This window comes from Bos indicus, chromosome 27 (genome assembly GCF_029378745.1).
Source record: "Bos indicus isolate NIAB-ARS_2022 breed Sahiwal x Tharparkar chromosome 27, NIAB-ARS_B.indTharparkar_mat_pri_1.0, whole genome shotgun sequence".
Classification (NCBI taxonomy): Eukaryota; Metazoa; Chordata; class Mammalia; order Artiodactyla; family Bovidae; genus Bos; species Bos indicus.
In genome coordinates this window covers 14563089-14579853 of record NC_091786.1, presented here as the reverse complement: position 1 = coordinate 14579853, position 16765 = coordinate 14563089, and the positions used below count along the sequence as shown (strand labels likewise).

General features: G+C 43.5%; 1 protein-coding gene across 2 annotated transcripts in view; it reads right to left on the bottom strand.

Annotated features, from left to right (window-relative positions):
- STOX2 (storkhead box 2) overlaps positions 1–16765 on the bottom strand; it is a 196822-nt gene that overhangs the window by 128549 nt on the left and 51508 nt on the right. Inside the window, exon 1 of one of the 2 annotated variants that reach the window (XM_070781705.1) lies at positions 1–16765. This exon is cut by the window's left edge and continues 14639 nt beyond it. The exons of the other annotated variant lie outside the window; for it this stretch is intronic. The gene's annotated coding sequence lies outside the window, so the exon portion shown is untranslated. 2 annotated transcript variants of the gene reach the window in all.

Here is a 16765-nt window from a genome sequence, read left to right as displayed (position 1 = left end):
TTAAAATCGCCTGCAGTCCCTGCTTTGAAGTCTAATAATGACAATAGCTGAAATCTTTGGCAACTTTTGAGAAGGCAGAGTCCTCTGAAATCCTTTGAAATGTTAAATACTAAGTTGAAGAAGTCGTTATAAAGGAAGATTTTTCATAAAAAGTGCACAATGAACATGCTTTTTAAATTCACACCCCTTCACTTTTCTTTCAACACCAAGACTGCCTGTATGTTCCTGATTTTGCTATTGTCTGCAATTCGAATTTCAAATCAAAATCAGGAACCAACTTCCAAGATTGAGAGCAAGAGACAACTGTTCAAACAGAACCGTCAGTCTTTATAGGAGTATCAAATATTTCTTATTTTGGAGCTGCTCCCACTTTTTACAGAGCAAACCCTCCATGGAAGATCTAAGAGAAAAACCTTTCCCAAAAGTAATTAGAAATTGTTTAAAGTCTCCAGCAAGGCCCAGCCCTGGCCGAGTTACAGGAAAGGAGCTTGAGCTGGACTGCTCTCTAGGTGAGAAGCCTGAGCTCTCCGGGGTGCAAACTGCAGTCTTTCCGTCCCAGCAGGTGGCCTTGGAAGGCTTCCCAAGCTGCCCTGGTGCTCAGCTTCCTGTTGTAAAACATTCACGTGATCATCCTCACCGCAAAATACTGTTGTCAGGATTTAATGGGATAAATTATGTGAAAGAGTTAAGCAAAGTGTGGCATCAGGTAGGCGCTTCGAATTCTTCATTGAGTTGAAAAACCACCACCACAAAAATCCTTTTTCCTCAACCAGAAGCTCACAGCTTCCATGCATCCCACCCCAGTGCCCACGGGATACAAAACAACATCCCAACCAATGTGTTACAGGCCTGTTTCCTTCCTGCATCCACCGTAATCTTCATGTATTTGAACCCATTCATTCTTTTCATCAATGAATTAATCTGAAGACTGCATTCGTGCTTACATACTGATGACTGTTCATGTCTTCCCCCACTCCAAAATAATTTAGCAGAACCCTCCCTGAAATGATATTCTAGTCCATTGCTTCTCAAACTGTAATCTTTGGACCCGTATTAAAATGTAGATGGAGTCTAATAGTCTCCACTTCTCTGGAGCTCTCAGTTGAGGCTGATGTGTTGGAACATGGACCACACTTGGAACAGCATGGGGAACAGAAATCCAAGACTGTAAGATTCTGATCTAAGAGAGAACTTAAGAGATTGGTATTTCTCCCAAAGATGAAAACTAGTCAAATTCAGCTCACATAGAAGGGTTTCTTTTCATTTCTAATCCTTTAATATTTTTAAAAGTGGGGAAATTTTTACAGATTTACAGCATCCAAAAAAACCCTGAAGATACTGTAAAAAATTAATAAACAGAAACCTCGATTAGAGTTGGGAGACCAGAAGGGGGCACTCTCACGTCCTGTGATGTCAGCAGAGCCCTACAGGAAAAAGGAAGACGCCTCTTCTTTCCCAGCAAGGAAGCACCCAGCCAATGAAAATTGAGGGGCCCTTTGTTACCCACAGCCCCCCAACTTCCGTTTCCCCTCTTTTATAAAAAGAGTTCTCCTTCTCTTGCTGCGTGGGGACTTCGCTGCGGCTCTCCGTGGTTGCCGACCCTGAGTTGCATTTGTGTGCTGACCCCAAATAAACCCATCTTCAACTGCAGGGCTTCTGGCCCTCTATTTGTCTCAGGTCAACACTAGCATAGCCCAGGGCCTTTATTCCTGAATGGAGCTGAGCCGTGCCCCCGTGGCTGGAGCCCACGGCTCCAGGGTCCTTCCCCCACCTCTGTCCCCCCAACAAAGGCCAAACATCAGTGGCTGTGCATCACGGTGCGAGCAACATTGGCAAGTTCTCTCACGCTGAGATCTGGTTCTCCATTCCCAGGTCACAGTGGTACCCGGAGGGCCACGAGTGTCAAGACCTTGACCCACCTTACTCATTCACAGCACCTACCTGGCAACCCCTCCGATCGGCAGACGAGTGAGAGAGGGCCCAGCATTTAAGCCACGTGGCTTAGGCCACAGCCGGGCAGCAGTGGGGTGGGGGCAGGGCCCCTGCTGTGCAGGCTGCCCTGGGGGTGGCCTCCGTGCTGGTGGGGGTCTTTTAGCACCTCTCAAATCACTTCAGTTGGCAGTCTCTCCTCCTGTCCCCCCAGCTTAACTTGACTGACTACTTTCATTTTTAAAAACCTCCTCTCCGGTGGAGCTCCCTTTCGGGTTACTAATGCTATAAACAAGGAGTACTGGCTCACGGGTCAGAGCCAGCCAGGTAGGTGGCTGGGTCAAGGCGGGCACTGCCCCCGGAGGAAGTGACGCCCAGGCCCCCGGACCCGCCGCCCGCCCCCTGGAAGGCTCCCTTTGGGAGGCTGCCAAGAGCCTGGAGCCTGGCCAAGTCAGGGGTAATGGCTCAGACCGCTTGGAGTCTCCCCTTCAAGTTCAATGATAGACAAAATCTCAGTCAAAAAAGTCTGTGTGTCAGGGACAGCGTTCACGTGTCCGCAAGAAACAAAACTTGGGTCACCAGGAGACCTGGACCGCCAAAGGCGTACGTGGGGCGTTGAGCATCAGCAAAGTGTTCCTGTAAAGATGCTAGTTCCCTTGGGGTCACCAGGACAACAATATTCAAAGTACTGATGCAAGATTAAAATAAGCCAAACACCCTCCCTCCCTCTCAAGAGCCAGGTCTTAAGTTGAGCCTCCAAACATAATGGCTCCCGGGACTACTCAGATGGCACAGTTGTGAAGAATCCACCTGCCAATGCAGAGGTCACAGGAAATGCGGGTATCATCCCTGGGTCAGGAAGATCTCCTGGAGGAGGAAATAGCAACCCACTCCAGTATTCTTGCCTGGAGGATCCCATGGACAGAGGAGCCTGGCGGGCTACAGTCCATGGGGTTGCAAAGAGTTGGACACGACTGAGCAAATAAGCATGCATGCACAGTGTCACTCAAGTTTCTCAGAGGCCTTTGCAAAGGGGCACCAACTACCGCTCCGTCAAAGGCAAAGCCAGAGGCAACGGATGGAGACACTGGAAGCTGGGCTCCCAGGGCATGTGAACAAGGATGCCCTGGGTCACAGAGCCCGGTGGCACCCAGTCTCTGGCTCTTCTCCCCAAAAGGACACCTGGCCTGGGGCACACATATAGACTCCCTAGAAAGGCAACTCAGCCTCTGGAAGGAGGAGAAAACAACCCAATCCCTCTTTCTTCTACCCCATCCTCTAAGACCCTGACTGTGGTACCCGCTACCGCCTGTCCAAGATCAAAGCCTGTAGGAAGAGGAGGGGAGAAAGAGAAAGAAGGGAAGACCCCCTGTTTTTAAGAAAGTAATAACTGAAAGAACTGGAGGGACTTCCCTGGTGGTCCCGTGGCTAATACTCCTGGCTCCCTCTGCAGGGGGCCCCCGGTTCCATCCCTGGTTGGGGAAGTATTAATAGTTCCTACACGCCACAACCAAGAATTTGCATGCCACAACTTAAAAAAAAAAAATCACATACCACAGCTAAGACCTGGTGCAGTTAAATAAATAAATAAATATTTTGTAGTTTAAAAAAAAAAGAACTGGAGCTCAGCTTCTTCACAAGCCTCAACACATAAGGGCCCTGGATGACCACTGGGGCAGAATGCTGGCCAGTGAACGAGGCAACAGAGAACCACTCCAAGCCTGAGGAACAGGAGCTCTTGACATGTATGTGACTCCATTCTCGAGTGCGTGTAGAAACCAAAGGTTCCCCACAGCGTACAAACTCCATTGTAGTGGAAAACAATATTCTCTGTGTATGTTTGTGCATAGATCTACAAATCGAGAGAAAATATTGGTAAAAGAGCTCTGTACAATTACTTGCAATGATAAGTATGCTTTAAACGCTCAAAAAAGTCATATAAGCTCATTCATAATCTCAGTCCTCCTGAGACTCTCTTGAGCTTTCGAGGAGTCAACCCAAGATGACAGCCGCTTCGGGAGAATTCTATAAATCCAATCTCTGGCCCCACGGCTCTCCCCTTCTCTAAGAGACAGTACATATAAAAGACTTTCTTTTGCAGTTTTGACTGCATGGAGGGCTGGGGGTGCAGACAAAAGCAGACACCACCCCTGCAAAGAAAAGAAAGACTCACTTTTCCCAGGGAATGAGGACTTTCCCACAATGTCACTGATAAGCCAATATCCAACTACAGCTGCAGCCCAAGCGTGGGTAGCATGCAGCTTTTTTTTTCCTCTCTCCAAGTCTCTGCAATGTGTTTCTTGCCATCTGCTAGGATGCTGGTGGAAGCCAGTCTGAGTCAGAGCACCCCTTCTCTAGGGAAGATAGAATGATGGTCCACTCGCCATGTACTTACAGGAGCCGCAGGCAAAGTGGGTCTCAGACATCCAGCCCAGGTGGGAAGAAAGGTGGGCTTTTGTACAACAAAAGACATGCACCTGGACCTCAGCTGGAGGAGAGAGCAAGTCCGGGAACAGAGCTTATCCACACTCTCTGATGGAGATGACGTCATTTCAAACTCTCTGCAGAGCCCTGGGATTACCATCCTGGGAAAATGAAGCCATTCCCAACTGGAAGGGTTGGGGGGAAAGGTGGGCAGCCTTGACGGCTTCGGGCTGATTCAACTATCACCCTGCCTTACCGTGGAGCTGCCCTGTGCAAGTTTTAGAAGCAGCACAATAATAATGGGGGTGAAGCTAATTATATGCCTGATTGAAATAGCTCTCTTCCAAAGAACTCAAAAGCCTGTTCGCATACATTGCCTCACTCAGCCTTTCAACATACCTGCGAGACAGTAAAAAGAGCGGCATTATTCCTCCCACAGCATGCATGAAAACAATCCCAAATCACGGTGTTTCAGTAGAAAAGTTGCAGCGAGGGCTGCTAGCACAGCCCTTAACATCGACAAGGCAGTCTTCAACACCCTTCTAGAATCTCGAGCACGCTAAGAAACAAACCGGTCCTCCCCATTTTCACTGTGCATAGTCCAAAAACGCTTACGGACAGATCTAAACAACGCACCAACGGGATGTGACATGCTGGGAAAAGATTTAAGACTCCCTCTGCATTCAAAATGAAGAGACAGCTTCTGAAAAACAAGTAACACTTTAAAAACCCAAGGAGAAACATTCACAGCTTAGGCACGAATCTCAGAACGAGACATTCTTAAATTTTTAGGTCTTCAGGTTGATTCCAGGGTTTTCAAGATTGTTCAAATTTTCACAGAAAAAAAGCAAATAGCAGAACCACAAAGATGACTGACTAATCTCATTAGGCAGATCTGAATTCCAAAGTGTCAGATACACAGATATTGAAGGGGAGAAAACACAGAATTAAAAAAAAAAAAAAAAAAAACCAAGCAGATGGTCAATGAGCTGTGAGGACCAGAGACATCAATTTATGTGGGTTGATCTTGTTTGTTTACTCAGCTTTTGGCAAAAGCAGTCCCCTTACCCTAGCAACAGCTAAATCATATGCTTCTTAGGTCACAACATACCCAGCTTCTAATTTTAAAAACCACCACTTCAAAATCTACAAGAGGCCCAGGCCCCTTCTGTTATTAATGTTAAATATGCCTTTCAGGTCTCTGACACATAGCTTTCGTATTTCTTTCTTATATTTAAATTTTTGGAATACACTTTTGTTTTTTTTTTAAGTACATATGATGTTTATACATATTCTGGAATCTGACGATTACTTTGCCTTTGGGGTTTATACTTCCGTATAAGCCTAAACTGAAGATGTTTCTAGTAAATAAGCCATCTTGAGCAAGATCCGAAGGGCTCCCCTTTATAACATGCTCTCTTAGCTTAAGTTCTTGTTCACCCGTATAATAGGGGGTTTTATGCTGTAACCCTTTGTATTACATTATTGCATTCAGATACGAGGTACAAATGCTCATCCTTATGAAAGTAACTAACATGGATACATAAGCTCCACTATCTCTCCATTATAAACCCCTATTCCTGTAGTAAATTACAGCTGCGCGCTTTTTTTTCTTTCTTTTTTTTTGTATTGAATGTTTCATAAGAAGAGCTCATGGTCTGTCAGAGAAATTTTCCAAACTATAACTTATTACATAAGGAATTCATTTTTCCCCCTAAAAAGAACTGGGCCTGAGGTGGTAGTTACAAGGCAGACTAATCGCAAGCAGATGTAAAAATACTTGCACAAAGTAAAAAAATAATAATAATAAAATAAACTTCATATGTTTCACTCCTTTAAAAAAAAGTCAGATATGGCAGGCAGTAAGTTGGCCCCTGATTGTCATTAATTGCCATTATTATGTGCTGCTGATGGTTCCTAATGGCACTATTTTTCGGAGCAAGGGTTTTTGATTATTTTTCTGGCACAAAAACCTGTTCACACGTACCACAATGTTCTCACACCAGAACTGAAGTGACTGGGAGATTAAAAGCAATTAGCGTAATTTTACTCACTGGCATGAGTCCGGAAAGTAGATCAGGACACACATTTTTCAAGGTTCAAAAACTTTTTCAAGTTTAGCAATTTGAAAAAAAAAAAAAAAAAAGAGCAGGAAACGCCTATCAGAGGCAGTAAAAAAAGACATGCCCTCTGAAAGGCAGCCAAGAAGAGGGCAAAGAATTCCTATGCCCTGCAGGGATTTCAGAGCCCTTAAAGGGAGAAAGACAGCTGAGAAAGAAAATAAAACAAAACCCCCAAGACCGTGGGCACACCTGGAGCGAAGACCTGGCCCCAAAGAGCTCCCGTGTCAGGGCGATGTGTGCGCTAAAATTGTTTTCAGTCATGTCTGTCTCTTTGCGACCCTACGGACTTAGCCCGCTGGGATCCTCTGTCCATGGGATTCTCCAGGCAAGAACACTGGAGTGGGTTTCCATGCCCTTCTCCAGGGGATCTTCCCGACCCAGCAATCTCTTCTTAAAACCCAGGCAGGAATGGTGCCTGCTCCCCAGCGTAACCATCGCTGTGGCCTCGTTTTAGGGAAGACAGAGAAGGAACCAGAGAAATAGAAAGCTCATAAATAACCTGAGGCAAGCATGAAACATGCCACATAAAACCAGTATCTGCATGACATCTAGGTCTGAAGTTTAACTTTCAAGATAGAATCATGGAACTTTTCAGGCAAGAACGTTTTTACATTCGGGAAACTCCATGAATGTGGGCTTGCCAGGGGAAGAATAGCTGGAATTAATAAAAACTGTGAAATAAAGAATCCTTTTATATAATATTGTAAATCATCTACACTTCAATAAAAGAAACAAGGTGCTGTTAAATTTTTTTTAAAAGAATCCTCCCAGAAAGTACACTTTTATATTTTTAAGAATAAAGTTCCATCCACAAACAAGGTCCCATGAACAAGCAACCCCACTCTTAATGATGTAACAATGGAAACCCTCCCTGCTCAATGTAATGAAATTATGAAATTCATAATTATGATGTTGAAAGACTTAGTATGTTGGAAATGCCATGAAGATCATAATTGTGTGATACACGACTATTCAAAGAAAGACTCTTAAATCTCTCAAGATTCGTCTTATTAAACAGTTTACTCCCACTCTCATAAATCAAATATGTACACAGGTGTTCTTTGACTTAAAATTTTATAAACCACAACCCACCGTAGAAAGCATTGTCCCAAGAAACATGTTATAAATGATAATGCACGTCATAGTCCAGAGTACAAAAAGCCAAATGGTCCCTCATATAGGTGAAATTACTTTATTATGAGAGTATTATTGTACTACTTTGGTGAACCAGCCCATCAAAGGCACCTTAATCATACTATGGTTCTAGCTGTCTAGTTCTAGTACATTCTATAATAGCACACAGCTTGGACATACTGCTGCTGCTGCTACTGCTAAGTTGAGTCAGTCGTGTCCGACTCTGTGCGACCCCATAGACGGCAGCCCACCAGGCTCCCCCGTCCCTGGGATTCTCCAGGCAAGAACACTGGAGTGGGTTGCCATTTCCTTCTCCAATGCATGAAAGTGAAAAGTCAAAGTGAAGTTGCTCAGTCATGCCTGACTCTCAGCGACCCCATGGACTGCAGCCCACCAGGCTCCTCTATCCATGGGATTTTCCAGGCAAGAGTACTGGAGTGGGGTGCCATTGCCTTCTCCCTGGACATACTAGTACTCTGATATCACAGCCACATGAAGAATGAAATTGGGTGGGTGGTTCAGTCTAAAAATGTATTCACTACTTTAAAAGATTCTTTCCTTTGCACATGAGTGCTGAGCTGCTCAAAATCAACTCATAAACAAATGCTGGTGAAGATCTCCATATCACATTATGGATTGTCTGTTTAAAAGTTGTCCTCTGTTAACCAGAGGCCATTCCTTGGTCTGGCCATAATAATGCCTGAAATAAATACATCACAACATCATACATACACACACACACACACACACACACACACACACAGCAAGGAAAAGCAAACCGTCTTCAGGATTCCTTTAGACTGAGGAATGATTTTTAAATAGCTTATCAATGTTTTTCAAGTACAGGAAAACGTCCAGAGAATGGTCTCTTAAGTAGCTTTAAATAGTCACCGACTGTTTCTATTTCTGCAATTATATAATCTAATTAGGCTTTTCACAAATTCTGAAAATAACTCTAGTCCAACTTTTGCCCTAATCATAAAATTTTAAATTAGTAAAGCCAAAATGAATAAAGATTGATTCTGAGTTAACAAATTAACGATGTGATAAATGACCATTCTAAGTATTCTTATAGTTACACCAAATTCCATCTCGACTGATTTAATCTAAGGAAAGACAACATTTCGTATTTTCAAACTATGTAATCATGTGGTATATAGATTCAGTAATACAAATTACCTCCGACGATGAAAATATAACTTAGCAAGTTGAAAAGGTGATAATTATAGCTTTTAACCTTCATGGGATTCTGATGGCTACAGTAAAAAAAGAGCTTAGAAATAACTTAGGAACATCTGTCTCTACCCATCGATCCATATACGCCATTGATACCAGGCATGGTTTTGAAATAGCTTTCAAAGACAGTTTCTAGCCACCTTTAATTACATTTATTTTAAGTAGTAGGTTCTATTTTCTTATTGTCCATTTTCTTTCCTTTTGGTGGCAAAACTGTTGTAAGGTAACAGAAGAACATGTTTTCTGTTTGTCATAGACACTAAAATCAGCCTGCATCCCACAGTGCTGCTGCTGCTGCTGCTAAGTCACTTCAGTCGTGTCCGACTCTGTGCGACCCCATAGACGGCAGCCCACCAGGCTCCCCTGTCCCTGGGATTCTCCAGGCAAGAACACTGGAGTGGGTTGCCATTTCCTTCTCCAATGCATGAAAGTGAAAAGTGAAAAGTGAAAGTGAAGTCGCTCAGTCGTGTCCTACCCTCAGCGACCCCATGGACTATAGCCTACCAGGCTCCTCCGTCCATGGGATTTTCAGGCAAGAGTACTGGAGTGGGGTGCCATCCCACAGTGCTGGTAAACTTTAATGTCACTGACCAGAACCTTCACATCGCACATGAAAACATAACTAGTGTCTTTTGGTTGTTTAAAGTTATAGAAAATCATCTGAATTTCTGAGACATACATTCTCATCTGTTACCATGAGATATAATACCAAAGTCAAATGAACTTGGGGAAATCCCCAAACCTCAACTAAATCCCAAAGATTCAAGGGTATTCACTGTATCATATAAAAGACATTTTCATGGACAAGAGGAGAGAAGGGGGGGAAAATGGCTTACTTTTAATAAAAGGATTTCCTTTTTTAATAAAAGGGTTTACTCTTAACAAACGTTTGTGTGTGCCTGTGAAATTGCTTCAGTTGTGTCCGATTCTTTGTGATCCCATGAACTGTAGCCCACCAGGCTCCTCTGTCCACAGGATTCTCCAGGCAAGAATACTGGAGTGGGTTGCCATGCCCTTCTCCAGGGGATCTTCCCAACCCAGGGATCCAACCCATGTCTCCTGCACTGGCGGGCAGGTTCTTTACCACTGGAGCCACCTAGGAAGCCTGACCGAAGGGTTTACTCTTAATTAAGGCAGAAAATTCAGTTAAGCCAGGTACCTTATTCCCACTCTTTGGAGGTTTTGCTACATTCCATAAAGTCTTGAACTGGAGGGAAAGGTTAGCATTGCTGCATCCAGGAGAGAAACCGGGCGTGTGAATCCTTCCTGGCCATCAGGAACTCGGTGCTCCTGGATACGCCTCCCCCCAGTGTAATTATCCATCCCTTGTTTCCCTGAACTTTTCCTGCGTACCTGGGCCACCTTCACCTCACGGATGACCTTCGTCTTTGCAGAAGGTTCTGCCACCTCACCAGCCCACCTGGACACCCTAGTAAGATTCAGATCTGTCTTTCATTATCCCAACCCATAGGTACAGGAAGGACTTACAGCCACGGCTATTGCAGATTCTGGTGTCTTCTCTAAAAATGTCACTACACTTGACTAGCAAAACAGCTTCTGTGATTTATTGGCCTGATGTCCAAATGTTTTCTTAACATTTCACCTCAGATGCCACTTCAAGACTGCAGTCATGGAGAGAGAGATAATGCTAAAAGAGAGGCCTTCGGGTAAACACAGACTTGCCAAGCAAGAATCCTAGGCATGAGGTACACTCCAATGTTTGAGAGGCATATTAATTTCATGTCCTAGCCTACAGATTTCAAACAGCACGAATGAAAAGCTGAAGGAGTTCTGACTCCTCTTTCTGCCTCCTCACCTCTCTGTGGGTGCTCTAGCGACACATGGTGATAAATTGCTTCCCCGTCTGTTACCCTCTGTGGGTCTGTGAGATATCCAGAAAAGTGAGACTGAAAGTGAAGTCGCTCATCGTGTCCGACTCTTTGCGACCCCATGGCCTGCAGCCTACCAGGCTCCTCAGTCCATGGAATTTTCCAGGCAAGAGAACTGGAGTGGGTTGCCATTTCCTTCTCCAGGGTGAGATATCCAGAGGAGAGGCTATTTCCCTCTGTATCTCCTGTGCTCAGCACAAAACCTGGACCAGCAAAGGAGCCCAGTGATCATCAATGGAGTAAAAGCAAAGGCAGAAGCCAAGCATTAACGACATGAGAGACAAGAACCTGGGTGGGAGTCACACCCCAGGTTCTTAAAGGAGAATCTGCTCTCCTGATGACAAAGGACAGATAATGGCCAGTCCCACTGCAAAGCAGGATCTTGGTTGGCTGAGCCACTGTTCTGAGCCTGTGGTCTTTTTATATACCTTTAATGATTATCTGATCAAGAAAGCTCATTTGGCAACACCGCCCTCAGGACCCCTGTCCAAAAAGTGACACGGACGCTGGTCACTCACCACGTTGACCTTTGCTCCCTGGGCTCTTGGGCTTAATAAGTTCTATTCTTTCACCCTCTCTTCCTGTATTGTATTTTTGAAATTGCTCTTTAAACCCTCAGTCAAGAGTCTCAGCAGGTTTTAAAGGCAATCCGGGAGTTTCAGAATCAATCGGGATCTTCGTGGAATTTCCTAAAGTGCTATCAGGAAATGAAAATGGAGGTTTAGAGAAAAACTGTTTTCCAAAAGCTTGAGGGATGTGCCCATGGCATGTGTATGGAATGAATACATTCCTATCTTGATTTACTCTAAAATCGACCAAATTGTTCATAGGCAGCTATAGAGTTGAAACACAGTGACAGAAAGTGTAGTCACTGATTCCTTGCAGTCACTGATTTATGTAGTCACATAAAATAGCCCCCATTCGTGGAAAAAAAGAACTAACAGCAAAGACAGCTTTTCTTTCTTTCCTTTAATTTGCACCACAGATAGCAAACATGAGGATGAATTGCTTCAACTCTAGACATTGTTGGTTTACAAAATAAAATACACTAATCATTTCATATACTTAAAATAGACTTATCTTACCTGCCCCCAACTATCCATAAGCTAATATGCTATTCCCTTTCAAGTGAGTGCAGAGTCTCAGTCAATCAAGACTACAATAAAATAAAGTCTAATTTACAACCAAATTGGCAGTCCAAATATACTAGTCATAAGAAAACAGACTTCAAAGACTTCTACTGACAACCAGAAAGTCCAGGTGATTAAATGCTTACACACGCCTAAATTTTGCTCTGTTCCTAGATTTCTCAAATAACATTAAAGTTCAGTGTAAAACGTAGAGCAATAAGAAGGGTACAAAATGCGAAAGGGTGCAAAGAAGGTGCAAAATGCCAGGCAATGAAATAATGTGTTTCTCAGTGTAAATAATCTGTTAGATTCTCAACTCACTTTTGTCTGGGAGCATGTTTCAATCAACAGTAGGATGAAATGACAGAGTAGCACAAACATATATACATTATCATGTGTAAAACAGATAGCTAGTGGGAACCAGGGAGCTTGGCTTGGTGCTCTGCGATGACCTAGATGGGTGGGATTGGGTGAAGGGTAGGAGGGAGGCTTAAGAGGGAAGGAATATATGTACACATATAACTGATCCACATTGTTGTATAGCAGAAACTAACACAATATTGTAAAGCATTACACTCCAGTTTTAAAAAATCAGAATCTGTGTTTTAACATGATTCCTAGGAGACTCAGATATACATTAAAGTTTGAGAAGTACTGGGAAAAGAAAAAAAATACTATAAGAAACCAAAGATAAATCTTACAGATCAGATACTGAACTCAGAATGAGAGTAACAATCTGATTCAAAACTCACAGCTGCTCTAACATTATCACCATTGAGCACAGAGGTCACTAGTCACACCTCAAGTGTTGTCAAGGTATTGTGCTCAGGTTAAATTTGATTTACCAACAAATCTAACAGGTGAAAAAATGCAAACTCCTTTATGCTTCCTTCCTCTGTTGGCTATGATTATGCTTGTGCTAACAGGAAGCATTGACAATATTGCAAACTATAGTAATCTATAATCTGGAAAAAAACTCTTCATTCTATAAAATGACGAACTGCATGCCAGAAAAAATTATACAAAAGTGAATCTTATCTAAAGGCGACATTTCTCCAGGAGACCCACCTGTCCCTGCTCTTCATGATGCCACAACTTCCAGCAAAGTTCTGTGAGGTCGAGTCATCCTAAAAGGAACCAGCCCTGGTCCTGCTTCTCTCTCAAGGGTTTGGTTCTACAGTCACAACTCCTTCTCTTACTGTCCTAAGTGATGGCTTCCTGGAACTTTAAAGCTTTGTAGATTGCTTGGTCAGTCAAGTTTTCCCAGAGAAGCTGTGATTTGATAGAGGTGCAGAAGAAAGAAAGAAATTAAAGCATTCTAGATTTGCTAGGAAAGATCACTGGATCCATGGGGAAGAGAGGGAATATCATGAGAAGATCTGGAGAAATAAAAAGGTTTTCAGGATGATTATAATACAGTTTAGTTTTACTGGGACAGATAGTCAAAGGGGTAATGGTACATAATGCTACAGGAATGATTAAGGAGAGTACAGGTTGAGATGTTTGGGTCTGATGCAGAGAGGGATTTGCAGAATAACATTCCTCTAAGATGCTATTAAAGGGGCTGAGGTAGAGGTTCAGTAGTATAAGTTAGGAAAACACTGTTCTATCTCCCTTTTGGAGATTAACAATGCATATTAGACTATTAAAGGCACTCAGAAGTCCTGCAGTAAAAAGCCCTATTTACCTCTGTTTCTTCATATTTCAAAAATTTTGTATTGAGAACCTAATTTAAGAAGTGCTGAACTCCAGGCAGAGGATTAAAATAAAGGAATGTTTTAAAAAGGGTAGACCACAGAGTTAAGAAAATGAAAAAGACAACACACTTGTGGCTGGAACTAGGAAACAGGGAGAAACAAAAGTATTAGGAGACGTGAAAATCTGTGAGAAATTATAAAGTTGAAGCTAGAAGTGAATCAGGCACTTTTCCACAAACTCTTGCCAGAATTCAGGAGGGTTTCTGTGAACATCTATCAGAAACGTTTCCTGCGACTTCAGATATAGTTTTGCAAATCCCTGGGTAAGAGCAGGGAAAAAAAATTAAAAGAAGAGGAATGCAACCAGGTAGAGAAGATTGCAAGCGATCTACAAATAGACTCTTTTCCACGTACACGGACATGCTTGTAGATGATAATCCAAAATCAAAGCCATGCGTGGTTGCGAACATTTATCTCTTAAACCAGTTAAGACTGGTTCCGGCTTTGACAACCAAGAATCCAGAAGTACAAGCCCATCCCGGCACCAGAGTAATGGAAATGCTGTGAGTTCAAAGGGCAAAGTAATTAACGTGAGTGTTCAAAACAGGAGTGGATTTATGATTTTTCAACACTTCGAATCTCCGTTTATCCAGGTTCTTCATGCTAAGCATATGGAAGTGCTTTACAGATGTGGTTTCTAATCCTTTCACAGAGACGGGAGTCTCAGGAAATAATTGAACTCTTTCAAGAGACCATTTAGTAAACACTAAATAGCACCTCTCCAGGCTGGTATTTCTGAATGGCATTCCCAGAACTGCCCCAGATGTTGATGGATGCTGCATATAAAGAGGGGCTCTGTGGCCAGGGGTGGGGAATGGCTGGGTTAACGTATTTCCCACTGCAGAACTTCTGAGTCTTTGCAACATTTGGCACTGGCACTCTGTGGGGTTTGCGGGGGGGATGCTGTGCACCATGTCCATAGTTACTCAACAGGCACCCCTTGTTTCATGAGCACTGTCTGACTGATGCTCCACAAATAACCTTTTGGAGACACAAGAGTCCTCAGCTCTTGCAGGAGTCAATTGGGTTCTTAGGCAAGAAGATTCTAGGCTATTATGACATTAAGACTGCAAACAGAATAGCTGGGATCCCAAACCAGTCTGTTCTAATGGTAAAATTCACACGTGTTCCACTAAACCCTGCTTGAAAGACACATCTAAACTCCAGACTGGCACCCTGAGGTGTCCTGATCCTTCCCTAGGACCTTTCCTACCTAGAGACTGTCACAGGCCAAGGGTGACTGACACTTCTGTCCTTCATCCTCGCGGGTACCTATGAACCTCATAGCCTTTGCATCAATCACACCAGAAATGGTCGAGTCAGGTCCAAAGGCAGACAGCCGGCAGGAAGGGCTCTGTTGGCCCCAGAGTCGCAGGGGTGGGGGGCCCTGCCAAGGTGAAGGGACAGCCCCCTCTGATCTGGAGTAGGGGCGAGGTCTCTGGACTCCCCCCTGGGGATGGGGGCAGTTCCCTCTGCACCAGGGGGCTCATGTCTCCTTCTGAACATGAAACCTGACCACATTCTGGTGTTTCTCCCCAGGACACTTAGAACTGCTCTGAAAGAATAGCGCTTCTACTTAGAGAGATCTGGCGAAACAAGCAGCCATGGGGAGAAAACACACTTTGATTGTTTTTCCCCCAAACAACGACATGCATCACTGCACGCACGTTTCGTAACAACAACTGCAAATGATCTGTTTCTCCAAAGAGTGGGTCACCTTGGAGGGATTAGCCTGGCTGCCAAAATATGATCCCTCTGCAAACGACTCATGGTAGCACAGACGGGTTTCTACAGGAAGGAGCTTGGCAGGCCAGCGCTGCGGCAAAGGCCCCCACTTACACCCGAGGAAACCCAGAGAAAAACGGAACTGTTTGCCTTTCCTTCCATGCGTCTGACAGATTCCCCCAGTTTCTACGGGGGTTTATTATAAAGGTGTCAGACCCTATTGGAAGTTTGATGGCAACCACACATTATCAAATAAATGAAAAGAACCCTCTTTTGTCCTGCCTTTGAAGTTTTCTCAAGTTGCTCTGAATAGCATCCCCCCCTGCCAAGTTCCATGTTTCTTGCATAATGAGATATATTCTACTTAGCATATCACAAATATTCCTCATCTTCTTTACCCGTCCGGATACATTTTTAAATGTTTCTTTTAAAATACATCAGGATTTTTTTTTACACCCTGGATAGAGGCAGAAGAACTAAAGAAATGTGTCAGTTCAATTCTCCGATTTTTTTTTTCTTTTCTTTTCTTTTTTTTAATAAAACTAGGATGAGGCATGGGGCAGTGGAAAGGTCATAGGACTTGGAAGCCAGAAATCCCAATTTTTTGTTTTGGCTGAGCTGCTCATTAGCTGTGTCACTTTGGACAAATTGCCGCACCTATGACTGCCTCAGTTTCCCTTTCTGTAAAATGAAGAGGTTGGACCACATGGAAAGTCCCTCACAGTTTAAAACACTGTGATTCTATTTGTGAAGACTGAATAGTTTCTTGTCTCCTTGTTCAAAAACTGGAGCAAGTTACTTTTTTGAGTTAAAAATTCACAATGAGCGGGTCTAGACAGTAAGAAGGGATGTGATTTTTAAAACAGAGATATTTAATTATGGGAAGATATATTACCTTTGAATAGTAAAAAGGGTTTTCACTTCTTCCCCAGAAAGGTATAGTTATAGGTTAGCCTAGCTTTAATGTGTTGACAAGTATGTAAACACACACACACACTTTCTAGTCCGCGTTTATATCAGTAAATAAAACTGACATGAATTAATCCTAATAAAAGAAATACTGTGACAATGAAAATACAGTCTTAGACACCATACAGGCTTTGTAGTCTCTTGCTAGACTAGGAAAAAACAAATCCAGTCAGTTTCATAAAATATTCTGGATTGCCCAGTAATATATGGGTTTCCAGATCTGACTTAACAACATCAAAATCAGAAAAACACAGAACTTGATCTTGGTTTCAATCATGACTTCCTGGGGTACCACAGCCATGCTGCTTCTCTGTGCTTCACCATTTAGTTGGCTTGATCAGAACTGTCTGCTGGGCGGACTGACCCTTTCCTGCAGAGGCCCTCCCCTCCCCAGACCTGTCATCTCTTTCTTTGGGCTACAGCCACACCCACAATCCAGCTCCCCATCT